This window comes from Ctenocephalides felis, unplaced genomic scaffold (genome assembly GCF_003426905.1).
Source record: "Ctenocephalides felis isolate EL2017-DRISC unplaced genomic scaffold, ASM342690v1 CF-g0.4_SCAFFOLD_01886, whole genome shotgun sequence".
In the NCBI taxonomy this organism is placed as follows: domain Eukaryota; kingdom Metazoa; phylum Arthropoda; class Insecta; order Siphonaptera; family Pulicidae; genus Ctenocephalides; species Ctenocephalides felis.
The window spans coordinates 21,351,793-21,367,349 of NW_020538040.1; positions in this window are offsets into that span (position 1 = coordinate 21,351,793).

Sequence of the window (15,557 nt, forward strand, 5' to 3'; positions counted from 1 at the left end):
TGTAAGCTTTTATAGAGGTTATATATAAAAAACTGCAGAATCCAACTTAAAATTAAAAATATATCTTATAAAACTACTGAATAACGAATACATACTTAAAAATTATATTAAGGTCTCGTAAACTAAACAACAGTGGTCATAAACAAAAAAGCTAACAACGAAAGCCAATACTTTTGTTATGGATTTTCAAACTTTGGTTTATCTCCCAATAGTCGTAATGAATCAAGATATTTTTCCCTCTACTTTCAAATATTGTTGTTAAAGAAGTCTTAACTTTACTAGTTATTGAGATATCGGTGGTGGACCTTTTTACCCGAGATTTTTTCAATATTACTGAAATCCATAGTTAAATTTATAAAGCTTTATGTTTTGCAATAATCTTTAAGTGTTGCACATTCAAATTGACTTATCTAATATTTAGATAATTTTTGGGTCTAGACGCCGGGCCCAAAAATGCTAAGACAACTTAATGTATACATAAGATAATACCTATTTGTTCAACATTTTTTGGGAAAAATACATACTGACAAAAAATCTTTCGCTAATATAATCTAATTTCATTTTCTTAAATACTTATAATACTAATTATGATAAAAACGATCCCAACTCTAAGTTTTCATTTAATAAAGCAGAAAAATATTTTGATTAATTTTCTTTAATAAACTTTTAGTAAATAATTTACGTCGTAGTAAACGTGCCTAAACATGATTACTTGGGACCAAATTTATGACGAATTGTTTGTTTGTTTACGATTCTTATGTAATATTAGCCATTTCAGCAGAATCGTGAAACATAATTAACTAAAAATAAACAACATTTAGAAATTAAATAATAATAAGCGAGCTATGCATTTTAATCACGCTTCTGTTGATAATTTAAATTTGAGTAATGATTATGCGTAACAGATGATTGCAAGTATGATTATGCTAATGTTTGTAAGTTAGGTTTCTATAAAGTTCTATAAATGTTCCTTAAAACTTGTAACATTTTTTTTTAAATTTAAAAATGTATGATATTTTCTCAATTTAGTAACAATTTAAATATTTTATATAATTTAAATTATTGTGCTTACTACCCTTTTGGTATTAGTGCATAAATGTATTATTTTACTTCACTTTTTATGCATTTCGAATATGAAGAAACGTGCATTATTAGGACAATAAGTTTCTAACCAATATGTAAGTTCATGTTTGTGCTTCATATGAATAACAAGTTTATTGCTTGGGCGAACGATAAATATTTCAATAAAAATCCATTTGTTTTATTTCAGTTATAAATATATTTGCTTTTACAACATTGAACTAATAAAATGCGATTTCTTTCAACCGGCGAGATATGTAAATACATATGAGTACGCATGAATATACATGTATAGTGTATTATATTACATTCATATTTAAAATAATAACAATGTATGTATGTATACTATAGGGTAGAGCGGGTCTTAAAGGTCCGTGGGTAAAAAGGTCCACCACCGATACCTCATAAACCAGTAAAGTTAAAATTTTTTGAAAAACAATATTCAAAAGTAGAGGGAAAAAGATGCATAACTAGCCATCACCTTAATTATTAACGACCTTGCTATCGGGAGATAAACGGCAAGGTTTGAAAATCCATAACAGAAGTATTTTCTTTAGTTAGTTTTTTGGTTGTGAGTACTGTTGTTTAGTTCACGAGACCTTAATAATATTTTTATGTATACCTTATTTAATTGTTTTATAAGTTATATTATTAATTTTAAGTTATATTTTACAGTTTTTTTTTATAAAACCTCTATAAAAGCTTATACATAGGTGGGATAAAAAGGGCCAACTGAACCTTTACTCTGAAAAAATGCAATCAAAAAGTAAATAAGCTAACAAAAGCAATTTTACAAGAGATAAGTTAAATAAAAAGTTATTCCAACTATGTTCATGATTATTTCTGACAAAATACCAGATCAAGGTTATATACAATGTTCATTTTGTAAAATGTAGCTATTATTTAGTAAAATCTCTTCAAAATTAAAAGTAAGACATTGTATCTGTTTGTCCCCTGAGCGTCACATTTTACCCCGCCTATGGGGTGAAAAGGACTAGATAACAAATTTTTGCAAAACAGCAAAAAACACAATTCTACAATGATGAATTAGCTGGAAGTTTTAGTGAAAGTCAGATAGTTCTTTGTTTGATATCTGTTATTTGTTGTGATATTACTGGTTTTGTTTTCAGAATATAATTGTTCAAAGTCAAATTTAACCTTTGTGATCCGCACTACTCTATATGTAACAATATTTCTCTAAAATACTACAAATTCTCATTTTTTTTGGAAAACCGATTGCCTGATAAATTGTAAAAATAAGATAACATTGTTGAAATGAATTTTGTGTAGATATAAAAGATAGGTGATGCAGGTGACATAGCAGACTGTAAAAGTGAATATTTCAATTATGCATAAATTTTTTAGGTTTAGCTTATTATCAATACTACATGGATTTATGGATAATACTCTATAGTATCATAAAATCTCTTTCTTTGGAAAAGTGATTATTTGATAAAATACAAATAACTGATAATTTGTTTAGAACTTAGCTTAGAAGGAGGGACAGCATAGGTAGAAACATACTCACATGCAATTTATAATTATAATATCTAGCTTGTGATAATAAACCTCTGTCATAAAAATAATTTTATAGTGCACATTTGAAATTATTATTGTTCGGTTTCTGGTTATTCTGGAAGTTTCGTAGCGTCTCTTGCTCGTTTCAAAATAAAGATTTATTTTTCTATGGTTTCCACATACCGTATGAGTCTCTAGAAGTATAATTCTACCATATAGAGTCCGGCTTTAGTTCTAGTCCATTTCAGTAAATAAGATTTTAAGCTGAACTTTCCTGTCGTGAAATAAGATTGTTCTTGTTCAGTATGCCATTGGCCGGCTGATCGATTATGTACCGCTCCGTTCGGCGTGTCTTACTTTCTAGAGTTAATCCATATAAGGATGTTCTCTTCTAAGGTGATATATTAAAATAATGACCGAATCAAACTGTGATCTCCAAGACCTTATTTTCATCGTAAAGTTCAAACAACAACATATGGCATCTATTACTAGAGCTCAATAAACTTCTATGTTAATAGAGCATTAATCTTCAATCTTCTTCTTTATATCCCTTTCAAACATTTTTCAATTATTCATTACTTATAATTATGAATGAAAACATTTTTTTGAATATCCTACTTTTCAATCTGTTTTCCAAACTTAATATTTGCAATTTTTAAATAATTAAATTTTGCGGATTATGCAATAAGCTTATAACATGATACATTTTACTTTACTTAAAAAATGATGAAATCACTTTCTATTTATGGTATGTAAATAATATAAATATTTCGCGGGCTATATAAGGTCATTGCAAATATACGAGGTTTTCACATGAATATGTGAATCACTGAAATGAGTAATGTTATATTTAAATCGAATAGAGATCAAATATGAAATTATATAATTTTAGATTTTAGATTTTAGAAAATACATAAAAAGAAAATATTAATGTCTTTTGTACGTTATTTTGATCCGATGAAATATTTGTCAATAACAATACATTCTGCTTGTAACTTAACTATATAGATTTATAATAATTTGAATATTCATGAATTTCTTTTTAATTATATATGTATATATTTTTTTAATTTTGTATATAAATTTATAGATACAAACCGAGAATCAATTTGTAATAGGGCAGAGCGGTGCTTAAAGTTAAGCATTTTTTAACAATATTTGAAAGTAGAGGAAAAAAATGAATAACCGGCCATCATCTTGATTCTTACCATGTCGCTATCAGGAGATAAATGAAATTGTTTAAAAATTCATAACAATAATATTTTATTTTGTTAATGTTAAGATAGATTCTACAGATATCAACTATATCAAAATATAGTTGAAGAAACTGATGACAAACTGTACGAGTTATTAAGAAATATCGAAGTCAAAACAATAACAATTCTTTTAAGACATAGTTATGTTTATTAAGTGCATTTAAGTTTATTAAATCACTAATATCGTTTTAAACAAACATTCAATAAATATCAATTAATTCATCATCCGATAGCCAAGTGTCGACCTTGATTATGTAGGACTTTATAATGAGCGTGGAGAGTGATACGTCTGGAATCTGTTTCAGTTTATTCTAAGAAATGATATTCATATGTCGAAGTGTCTGTATTCAGATAAATAACCCTTGTTCGTTCATAACAGCATTAATTAGCAATCAGAATAATCTCAGGACATTTTTTGTAAGGTTCTCACTTTTTTCGGGATAAGAATGTTTGGAAAATATTTGAACTGTTTCAGAATATTTCTGAGTAAAAATTGCTGAAAAAGTAAAAATTCGTACTTTTTCTGCTTTGGTCACATGACCAAAGTTTTCTTACAAAGAATGTATAAATTTCGAATTTTTAAGTTAATTGTTTTTTAAAAACTGTATTTTTCAAGATAAACTGTAAGATGAATTTCATTATAAATAATTCAATAATTAGTACTAATTTTAATATATACAGGGTGTCCCAGATATCAACGTCATGCCAAAAGGGGATGACAGTAATGATTGTAACTATCATGAAAAAATTCTAAAAAAACATCTCACGAAGTTTGGAAATTATGAGCTTCTAAAAGCCTTAAGTCTTAAGAGATGTTTTGTTAGAATTTTACTTAAGGCTTGTGTAGGTATTAAAATAAGCAATTGAAGTGCAGCCTAGAACTTTGGTCAAATTATGACCATTTTTTGATTATTGTGGTTAATTTTCATTATTTTGGCGCCCAGTATTCCAGAATTAAGAACTATGAAGTTAAAATTTTCAAAATTGGTCCATTTTGAGAGGCCCTCCATTCAAAAATATGTTCTAAAATATGTTGGCAAGTTCCATCAAAAGTTGACGTATTTATTCAGGATTGTAAAGTGGTATAATAATTGATTGGCTTGAGAAACAAATTGGGTAAAAATAAAATCTAAAAGTAACATGATTTTTGTTAGTGCATTTTAATCACAATCAGTTTAACTTAACTTACAAAGTTTAATGTTTGTTAACTTACAAAGGATGATGATAGGTGCACCCTGGCACATGAGCAATAAAACTCTGCATAATGATATGAATGTGCTATATATTAAAGGCTTTATAAAAACGAGATTCACCAATCACCACAAATTAGAAAATCGCCCCAATTGAGTCGTTGCTCCGGAATTGAGAAGACATAAAAAATTATGGCCTATTAACTTGATCCAATAAATTGTAATTTTGAAAATTTTAAATTCATGGTTTAACAAATAGTCTTAATTCTAGAAAACTTGGTGGAATTTTGTCGTTATTATATACTATGGTCCTAAAAATTTTATTTTTGGGTACGGTTCCTAAATTTAAATCGACAATAATGATAAAAATCAATCACAATAACTGAAAATTGTCATAATTTAACCAAAGCTTTTGGTAGCACTTAAAAGCTCTTAATTTCAAAATACATGGAAATTAAAAAATCTGTTTTTTTCACGATAATTTCTATGAAAACAAACTTCTTTTATATAAAACAATAATTATCGCAATCTGGACATATGGAATTGAGCTATGGGCGTGCGCAAGCAATTTAAATATACAAATAATACAAAGAATCGAAAATTTTAAGATGCATTGTGAACGCACCCTTGTATATGACAAATAACACTCTACATAACGACTTAAAAATAAAAACTATTAATGAAATAATAAAAGAAAGGAGCAAAAAATACCACGAAAAATTACCAGGTCACCCAAACAAATATTTAAAAGAATTAAATGAGGAATCTCCTACTCAAAGATTGAAAAAAAAAATGGCTATACGATCTTAAATGAAATTCCAAAAAAGAGATCTCATAGGAGATAGTCTCTATAAATGCATTTATACCTAGCATATTGTCTTAAAAAATTATATTATTTTGATCGGCAATAAATCTTTGGAAAAAAACGTTAATTACGATCAGTGCTATCATCCCGCTTCGGCTTGATGTTGAATTTTTGGGACACCCTGTATTAGTGATTAGAATAAAAATTTTCAGTGAATCCTTCATCTAATAGATTCCTTCTTTCAATGACCTGGTTAACGATTTAATTTCGCTTATCATTAAGAGATAAATTTAAAGCAATGATATTTACAATTATCAGTTTGCTATTTCAGAACAATATGCTGATACAACATTTCCATGTAGTGCTTCTGGCACAGAATGCAATAACTCGTACAATACAAAATAAGGACCTAGTTCTATTATTACATGTCTATCAGTTTCTGATAATAATTATTCCGTGACCCCGCACTCATTGTTCGTCCGAGTTGGGAACGCAATCGCATATCTCATACAATATTATAGTTGGCCAGGCCAGACCTTATGATGTATCTGCTATCTGCCTCAAGTCAGCTTATTCTTTATTACCTGAAGGCATGTCACTCGCGACAAGATTGCGCACGAACTGACAAATGAGGCAATAAATTTTAATGATCTTCGAAATTTAGACAGATAATTGATAACCGATGTCTGCGCAGCTAAATTATACCTGTCTGCTAGAAATTCATTTATGACGATCCTAGATTAAGTACAGAGTTGAGCAACGTTAAAGAGATAGATAGGTAGATATATATTGTAATAGTGATATATTTCTAGAAATTTTTTAAAATAAAAATAAGGAACTGATTTTGATTGTAGAAGTGTGGGGCATATAAGTGAAAGAGGCGGCTAACATAAATTATAAGGATGGTTTATCCACTGCAACGCATGCTTCATATACATATTCATGGGACATATTTATAGTCACTTGCAAGTGCAAGCCTAATCTGTAATTGAATTCATTAAGATTGGCGCATTTGAATATTCAAAGTTTTTTAATCCATTCAATAATTTTTGAATTAAGAAGCAAAATTCATCTTCGAATTATGCTGTGGCATGTCTACCAAATTGAGTGAGATTTGAAAAGCTCTGTTGAAAAATGTTGCAGATTTTCACTAGATTTTTATGGTGCCTAGTTTCCTCTCAAAAACTGTTGTATTTTCAGATTATAATAATTTTGCTCTTTCTGCAAAATCTCTCAAAATCTCCTCCTTCAGCCATTCATGAACTATGTACTGTGTGTGCTAGTAGGTAAACATTTGTGCAAAAGTATAATCCTGCAAATCAGATTATGCAAAAGATATCAGATCTTTAATTTGACCCATTTAGTTTTATCGATGGTAATCTTTCAGTCGCCAATATCTAAAAATTGTTTTGAAAATATTGCAGTGGATAGAGCATTTAAATTTAATGTTTCCAATAAGCTCAGAAAAAAACTTGATTTCAATGAAAAATTCAATGAAAAATGTTTACAAAAAAGACGATAATTGAGCTATATGAAAAATGATTAGATTATTAAAATGAGTATTATGAATTAGGGATTTGTTGTAGAATTGTGAAAATTTAGAGATGTATGTATTTTTCAATTCAGCATTATGGAAATTAATATAGAGAAAATTGACCTCAAAATTTAAAAAAGTATTAGGGTTGGATAGCCCTCGTTTTTTTTCAAGTAAAAATTAAGCTTTTTCTCGAAACTCAAAAAAACTGAAGTCAAATACATTCATTTAGGTTCAGAAATTATTATTGTATTTCTGATTGCTATAATAAAGTAAAATGAAAAAAAAAATGATTGCACGTGGGATGTACAGTTATTCCATTGCTAAAATGACATAATAACAAAATAGTGGTTTGTAATAAAAAGGTGAAAATTTAGGGCTGTATGCATTTTTTAATTACGGATTATTAAATTGCTTAAATTAAAAAATAAAATAAAAAAACGTTCCAAAAAGTGAAAAACGATTTTGAAGAGGGCCATCCCTTACCACTCATACAGTAGATTTTCAATCAAACACACAATCTATAAAAATCATTTACTATATATTTTGAGTTATGTGATAAATATCTAAAAAAAAAATCTTAATATTATTAAATTTAATTCGTGATTCGAACTTCAAGTCGTCCATATAAAATACTATTTCAAAAACATTCTCGATTTCTCTATCATTTCAATGTTTTAAGATGGGATAACATGTATATGTGCCTATATTTTTTAGTTGTATTTTTCTAACAAGCTGACCCAAAAAAGAGCAAAAGTGTATATTTTTCGATTGCTCTCGATAATTAAAACGCTCAGGTATGTATTTAAAATGAAAATGGGCGTATCTGTTTATCTCTAAAAAAATCTCCTAATTAACATATGAAACGCAATGGCATACCTTCAATGTGACTCACATATTCGCGCTGTTCATATTTGTAAAGTTTAAATATAATTTCATTCAATGATCGAATTGGTAAAATTCATGAAAAAAAATTATTATGCAAAGTGTCATGTTGACTAGATAATCGACATTGATAATCTTGACGAGTAGCTATATTCTTTAATGGTTGCTGAATTTAATTTGTTTTTTAGTACATTATGAGGCGTAAAGTGTTGACAGGTTTTAACAGAACTTTGAAGCAAATAATTTTCATGTAACCAATTGTAATATTTTTTTAAAAGAAATTCTTTAATGGCACAGGAATATAATGTAAGTTTTGAATTTTCATTTGATGAAAGACACTTAATACTTTACTTTGTAAGTTTTCCTGAGGTAAGTTGTAAAATTACCTCAGGAAAAATATATTATCAATAAATAATAATATGTCAATATATTTTACAACTATTCTATTGATCTTTGATCTTTGCATTTTGAAAGAGTAATAATTCAACTATGACATTAAACATTTGTCATCTGGACTTGATTATATACATCAGCATTTACAGATTGAGATATGAATGTTATAGCATAAAAATGTATTCCAATAAATTTAAAATATTATGAAATTAATTTAATTTAAAATGATAAATTATTTTGCAGTTCTATTGATTTTAACCTTTCATTAACATCAGGATTCGTGAGAAGATAATTTCTTATTAGCATAGACAGACTTCAAGATAGTAAAGATATTTTTCTGTTTTTTTTTTGTAACTTATGTTTAAGTTGGATTCAAAAGTTGTTTTATATAACCTCTACAAAACCAATCCTAATTCCTATTGCTTATGTGGAGCGACTAGGGCGGATGCTGAGCACGCCATTATGGAGTACAAAAAATGGGAAAAGGGTAGACAAGAACTATGGAGGGAGATAGTAAGGCAAAAATTACCCTCTCAACTAATTTTATAACATTATTGATAAAAAAGAGGATATATGGTGCGCTATATAATTAATACAATCAAATAAAATAAAATTATAAGGATAATGTATAAAATGTATATGACTAATGTACGTGTGTACAAGGTCAACAAATAAACAATAAAAAACCCTCTGTAAAAGCTTAAATGTGCGTGGGGTAAAATAAACCAACTGAGTCTTTAATCTGGCAAAGGTGTAAACATTAAAAAATAGTAAATTAAGTTAAAAAAGCAATTTCACAAGAGATAAATTAAATAAATAGTTGTTACAACTCTAAATTCGAAAAAAGTTCATAATGAGAATGAACAAAACCTACAAATTCGAAACCTTGGTAATGATCTTTAGAAAATATGCTCCTTAATCCGACCACACGTTACCTTTACCGGTGTCGCATTTCTAGTAGCTTTACACTTGCTTACAATGCATTTCATGCGAAGGAATGGATTCAAGAAACTTTGTTATCAGCAAATATACATATAACTATATAAGTTATATAGTTATTGCACGCATTTCTTCGTCTACAAGTGTACAATGGCAGCTTTACTTTTGTCATAAAGGCAATCTACACCCAGACTCGGAACCTATACCGGTTATCGTTCCTGGAAATCGTCAAATGAGTATGAGCATATTATATTATATATGCATAAAACGAATGAATGACAGAAGTAAAATATAGTTTATAGCTGCTCTTGAATATATCATGTTTAATAAAGAGAACACAATCTTAAAAGATGGCATTATATAATTTTATGATATTTTTCGCCTTACTATCGATGTCGCGTCGTTGGGCGTCTTCTAAATCAAAGCAAGAAATGAAATAATAGATGTTTTTATTAGATCTCGAAAAGATTCAAATCGGTTTCTTTTTTTTTTTGCTTACAAATATTGTTAGTCAATTTATCATTCTAAAGAACTTACACTCATCAACAAACGCACTGCCTTGCTTTTATTGCAAAATTAATTAGTTATGATATTGCAACACTAGTGATGTGCCAACTCGAAAATTTCCTGATTCGAATGATTAGAATCAGAAAAAAGCCTGATTCGAATCAACTCGAATGAAGCCTGTATATGGACAAATATAATCTAAGACAAAAGCTAGTGGTGCATGGCATCGCCTTAAGGCAAATTGCTGGAACTTCCCGTACCAAAAATTAAAATTTTTAAAAAACCTGTGAAATTTTTTGAAAACTTTGAAAAAAAAAGATTGAGAATTATTACTTTTTCCAATCGATCTCTGAAACCGCTAGACCTGTCTTGCCAAAAGCTAATCAGCACGTCTCCTTATCAATACGAATCAAATGCTTTTTGAATTATTTAAATCGGTTTATTTGCGTTCCCGAATAACTGAAATTGAAGATCATGCGAATAACTCGAATGATTCGATTGAATTTGGATGAGTCGATTCGAATCAGTCGATTGGACTTGGGAAGCTCACATGATTTAATTTATTTTTCTATTTTTTATTTATTGAGATTATTTTTTTATATTTAGTAAAATTTATGTTCATACATATCGTATCACAGTGAATCTCGGTTTGATACAAGTTGATTCGATTCGAGTAAAATGTGATTCGAATCAGTTTGTTAAGGGATCGATTCGAATGATTTGAATCGCTTGATTCGAGGTGGCACTCACTATTGCACACCTATATAGAGTAGGCGTATTTGGTGAAATAAGAGTTCCTATGTGCGTACATAAAAAAAATTATCGTCTAGTTTTTTCAGTTTATTCAGATATTTTATGGCATGATTTGCTCATGTTGGTTTTCCATACTAAGAAAAAAAAACTCAGTACCCCAAAAATTCGTCCATATTGGAAGTGTTACTTCTTAAAAGTATGACTAAATATTTCATCCAGTTTCTAGTAACCGGAACAAAAATAAATAGAGACGTATAGTTATTTTTAATTGATATAATAGCTAAAATTAAATAAATTTTATTAGACTGTCTCGTGTTGATAATGACTGAATTGCATCATATTAAGAGATTATTCTTATTTTAGCAATTCATCAAATGCGCTAATAAAATATATGAAGCAGTTTCCATTGTTTTCAGTTTGCAGTCAATTATAAGAAATATATAAAAGTTTAATTGCGACATAAAAAAACTCATAAAAATATACGCCACATAGTAATGTGCATTTATTGCAACGCTTGGCAATCATTTTAATTCAGTTGCAAAATAAAGAGGCACATTAAATAATTTTTAACGCGTTAAAAATTATCTCATTATATCATTAATCAATGAGAATGATTGAAATCGGCTCCATTTTACAATATTCTTTATAACACGATTTTTTTGATTTTTTTATAAAGAAAATAATAATGAATAGGCGAATATAAAACGCCTTTCTAAATGTAATACTATAGTTTGTTTTACTTTTTTATCGCACTCGACTATTTTTCGATGAGTCAAATCTTTATACTTTAATGTATATAACAATTCTTATCATATGCACTGAGTGACATGTTATATTTAAATTTATGTCATTTATCATGTGACATCTCTTAATCATACAAGTTTGTTTAAACTTTCTAATTAGAATCGTCAATCAAGTGTTAATAAAGTTCCGGAATAGAACAGCCGTTTGAGTTTTAATAAACGATATGTCATTCTTGCCTATAAATAGAATATATATTATGTTCTGGAAAACAATTTCGAGATATTAGAATTAGTAAACATGGAGAAAGGTTGATTGACAGATCTTCAAAATAATATAAATATTTTATGATATAAACAGATGCATCATATGCATACTAGTGAAAGATGGAAAATACATTTAATTTACAAATTGAAATGGTAAAATTCTATGGGATCAGTATTTTAATAATTATTAATAAACGTTCTTACAAATTTGTTATTCATATCTTTTGTAAATTAAATTTAAAGGCCAAGAAATTTAAAATAATTTTTCTTTTATACAGCATGTCTTTATAAGATCAAAAACCTGTTCATCTACCATTCTATTATATTTGATTCTCTATAAATTTCTCGTACGAACACTATGAAGTCTTAAAAAGACAGTGACGTTCAAGTTGAATTTTGTTTGGAATAAATTTAATATATCAAGACTAATATATTTTTGAAAAAATTTGGAATGCTATATATGAAATAAAATAAATTTTTTTGAAAATGAGTATTTTTTATTTTTAGTGTTTTAACTTAATTACTAGTACCTTGAACACCAATAAATTTAAATGTTCTCTTGATATCTTTATCAAAATAGATACAGAGACGATGGGAATAATATCTGAATACTACGCTTCTTGTATGTATGTATAAATAATGAATATTCAATTTGAAAATAAATGACGGAATGTGACGATTACAGAAAAAACTTGGACGTCACTGATAAATGTAATGATTATCCTTGTGTTCATTTTAGTAGGACAAACGATTGCCATATGGTTAGCGAGCGATTGATAAAAGTAACAATAAAATTTTTGGTACATATTTTAATGATTATGTTTACAATTGATTTTTAATACTATTGTTCATACTTATGATCTAATATAATCAGTATTAGATAATTTTTAATAATAACTAATCGTGTATGGCATCGTTCCTTAAGGCAAATTGCAGGAACTTTCCGTACCATTATGAATATTCGGAGAATAAAATTTAGTAAATAAAATATTTTTTGGAAATTAAAAAAAAAACTTTCCCCAAAAGCAATCGTTTCGTCAACACAAGCAGAAAGTTTTTTTAATCATTCAAATCGTTTGCTTAGTTCTCTCAAAACGGCTAGACCTGCCTCTACCAAAATCTAATTACCACTTCTCCCCATCATTAAAAATTGAATATTTTTTAGATCATTCAAATCGGATGCTCCGTTCTCTCAAAAGCACAATTTCTATTTTCTGCACTCTTTGCTCCGTATCTCTGAAAGCACATATCCCTATCAATAGGAATCGAATATTTTTTTAACCATTCAAATCGGTTACCGTGCGCCCGAAAACGTGGACGAAAAATTGTATCCATACATTCATACATACACACATCTATTTGTTCTTATTGTAAGGTAATCCAAAATGTTCATAAACCTTCAAAACTTGAAAATATGCAAACATTTTCAATTTCGATTTTTGGACGATTACAATAACTTACCCTACGGGAAATTAAAAATATAGATAGGAAAACCATTTCCACCTTTACAATAGTCTAAAAGGAGAATTTCGAGCACAACAGCTCATAGAACTTATAAGTTCTGAACTGGAAAAATTGCTCATACCAAATACAGAACTGTAAAATAATAATGTAAATTTATATAGTATGCTAAAGCTATTTAAATATTTCGTGAAGGATTTTATATTTCAGAGGAACAATGGTCAACTATTACTCTACATTGCACGATGTACCCTATTTTACCACTTCTAAAAGATTTCTTCGGAAAAATAATGACTAAGTTTTTCCCAGTTACAAAACTACTTACAATATTTATCGACCTTGCTTGCTCTACATTTATTTTATCTTATCTATTTTCACACTTATGTCATTTGAATTCTGAAAAATTATATTATCTCAATTTAATTAAGTAACTCAGTATAAAATTACTAAATAATCTTTGAGTAAGATTTGAAGAAAAATATGTAGAATTGGTTAGACCCAAATCTTTAAGAGCTTGATATAATTTTAAAGTTTTGAAGATTTTTTTTCTATTTCTCTCTAGTGGTATAAGAGACTAGTATTTTATGAATTATAAATTAATATTCAGATTTACTTATACAGAAAGTTTAGATTTATCACCCAATCGATACAAAATTAATATTTGATTTTAACGACTTTTTGCATGGATGTTGTACAAGACTCGTTGAATTTCCTTGTTAATCTTGGTCATCCATTCCTGAACTTTGAACGATTAATAAAATAGTCATCCAATAGAAGGAGTTAGAGATTTGCACGCTTGCATCGAAATTAATATCATTGAAACGCGTTTTATGGATTTATTTATGATTAGATTTTCTTATATCTTGCTTCGATCTAACTGCGTTCGGGTTCACCTGAGTGTTAATCAATAACTTTAAGGTGGAATGTACTTAATGAACAAAATGCCACTCTATGCAACAGCTATGCGTAACTGGAAAATTTGTACTATTAAACTTTAATTAAATTTATATTGTTGTGGTTTTAAATATGTCGATATTTAGTGGAAAATATTCTAGAGTCTTGTGAAATTAAAATATAAAACCATTCTTAAACCATAATAAATTAAGATAAGATTGCACACTTACAGTGAAGCATTTCATTTCACTCTTTAATGTCAATAAGCACAAATTTCGTAGTCGTGATGCATATAGAAAAAGTAGCATCAACTACCCTATATTTTTATTGAATTTTATACCATATCAACTTATATTAATTAAACAGTTTATTTTGAAAAAAAATTGTTATTTCTACTTTTGAAAATATTTTTTCTAAAATTTCACTGCTACGAGTTTTGTCAAATTTTCTCTGGTTGAAGTGATCCACCGATGTGGTGAATTGCCCTTCTAACAATTCTGATTTAACTTCTATGAACTAAATTTTATTCCAGTAAAGCATAGTTTTCAAGCAAATAGCTAACAAGACGAAATGACAACCATCACAAAGTCTACCTGCCCAATGGTCATAAATATTTATTCTTGTACGATTTGTGTGTAAAAAATACTTATTACTGAGATTGCAGTTAAATAAATGAGGCAGTTATGGTGTAATGGTTAAGAACATGGGATAGACAAACTAGAACTTTAGCCAGCAGTATGAAATCAAATTTACATTTTAGGTTATAGATCTCAAATATAATCTCAAGCGCCTTTGGTGGGCATTGCTGCAACATATACACACCAAAACTATTATATAGAAAAATCTAATATAAAGTGTACACATAAAACCACAGTGTTTAATCATTGGGTTGCCCTCCCAAAAAAAATTATCTGAAAAAAAAATTGGAAAAAAAATTGAAAGAAAAAAAAACCCAAAAGCAATTATTTTTCCAAAACAAGTAGAAAGCTTTTTGAATCATTCAAATCGGATGCTTAGTTCTCTCAAAATCTGCAATTTTTTGCACATTTAGCTTGGTATATCCAAAACGGCTGGAACTGCCTTTGCCGAAAACTAATCACCAATTCTACCCTTCTTACGAATTGAATGTTTTTTGGATCATTTAAATTGGATGCTCCGTTCTCTCAAAAACTCGATTTCTATTTTCTGCACTCTTTGCTCCGTATCTGCGTAACGGCTGGACCTGCCTTTGCCAAAAACTAATCAGCATATCTCTCTATCAATAAAAATCGAATATTTTTTGAACCATTCAAATCGGTTGATTCGTGCGCACGAAAACGTGGACGAAAAATTGTA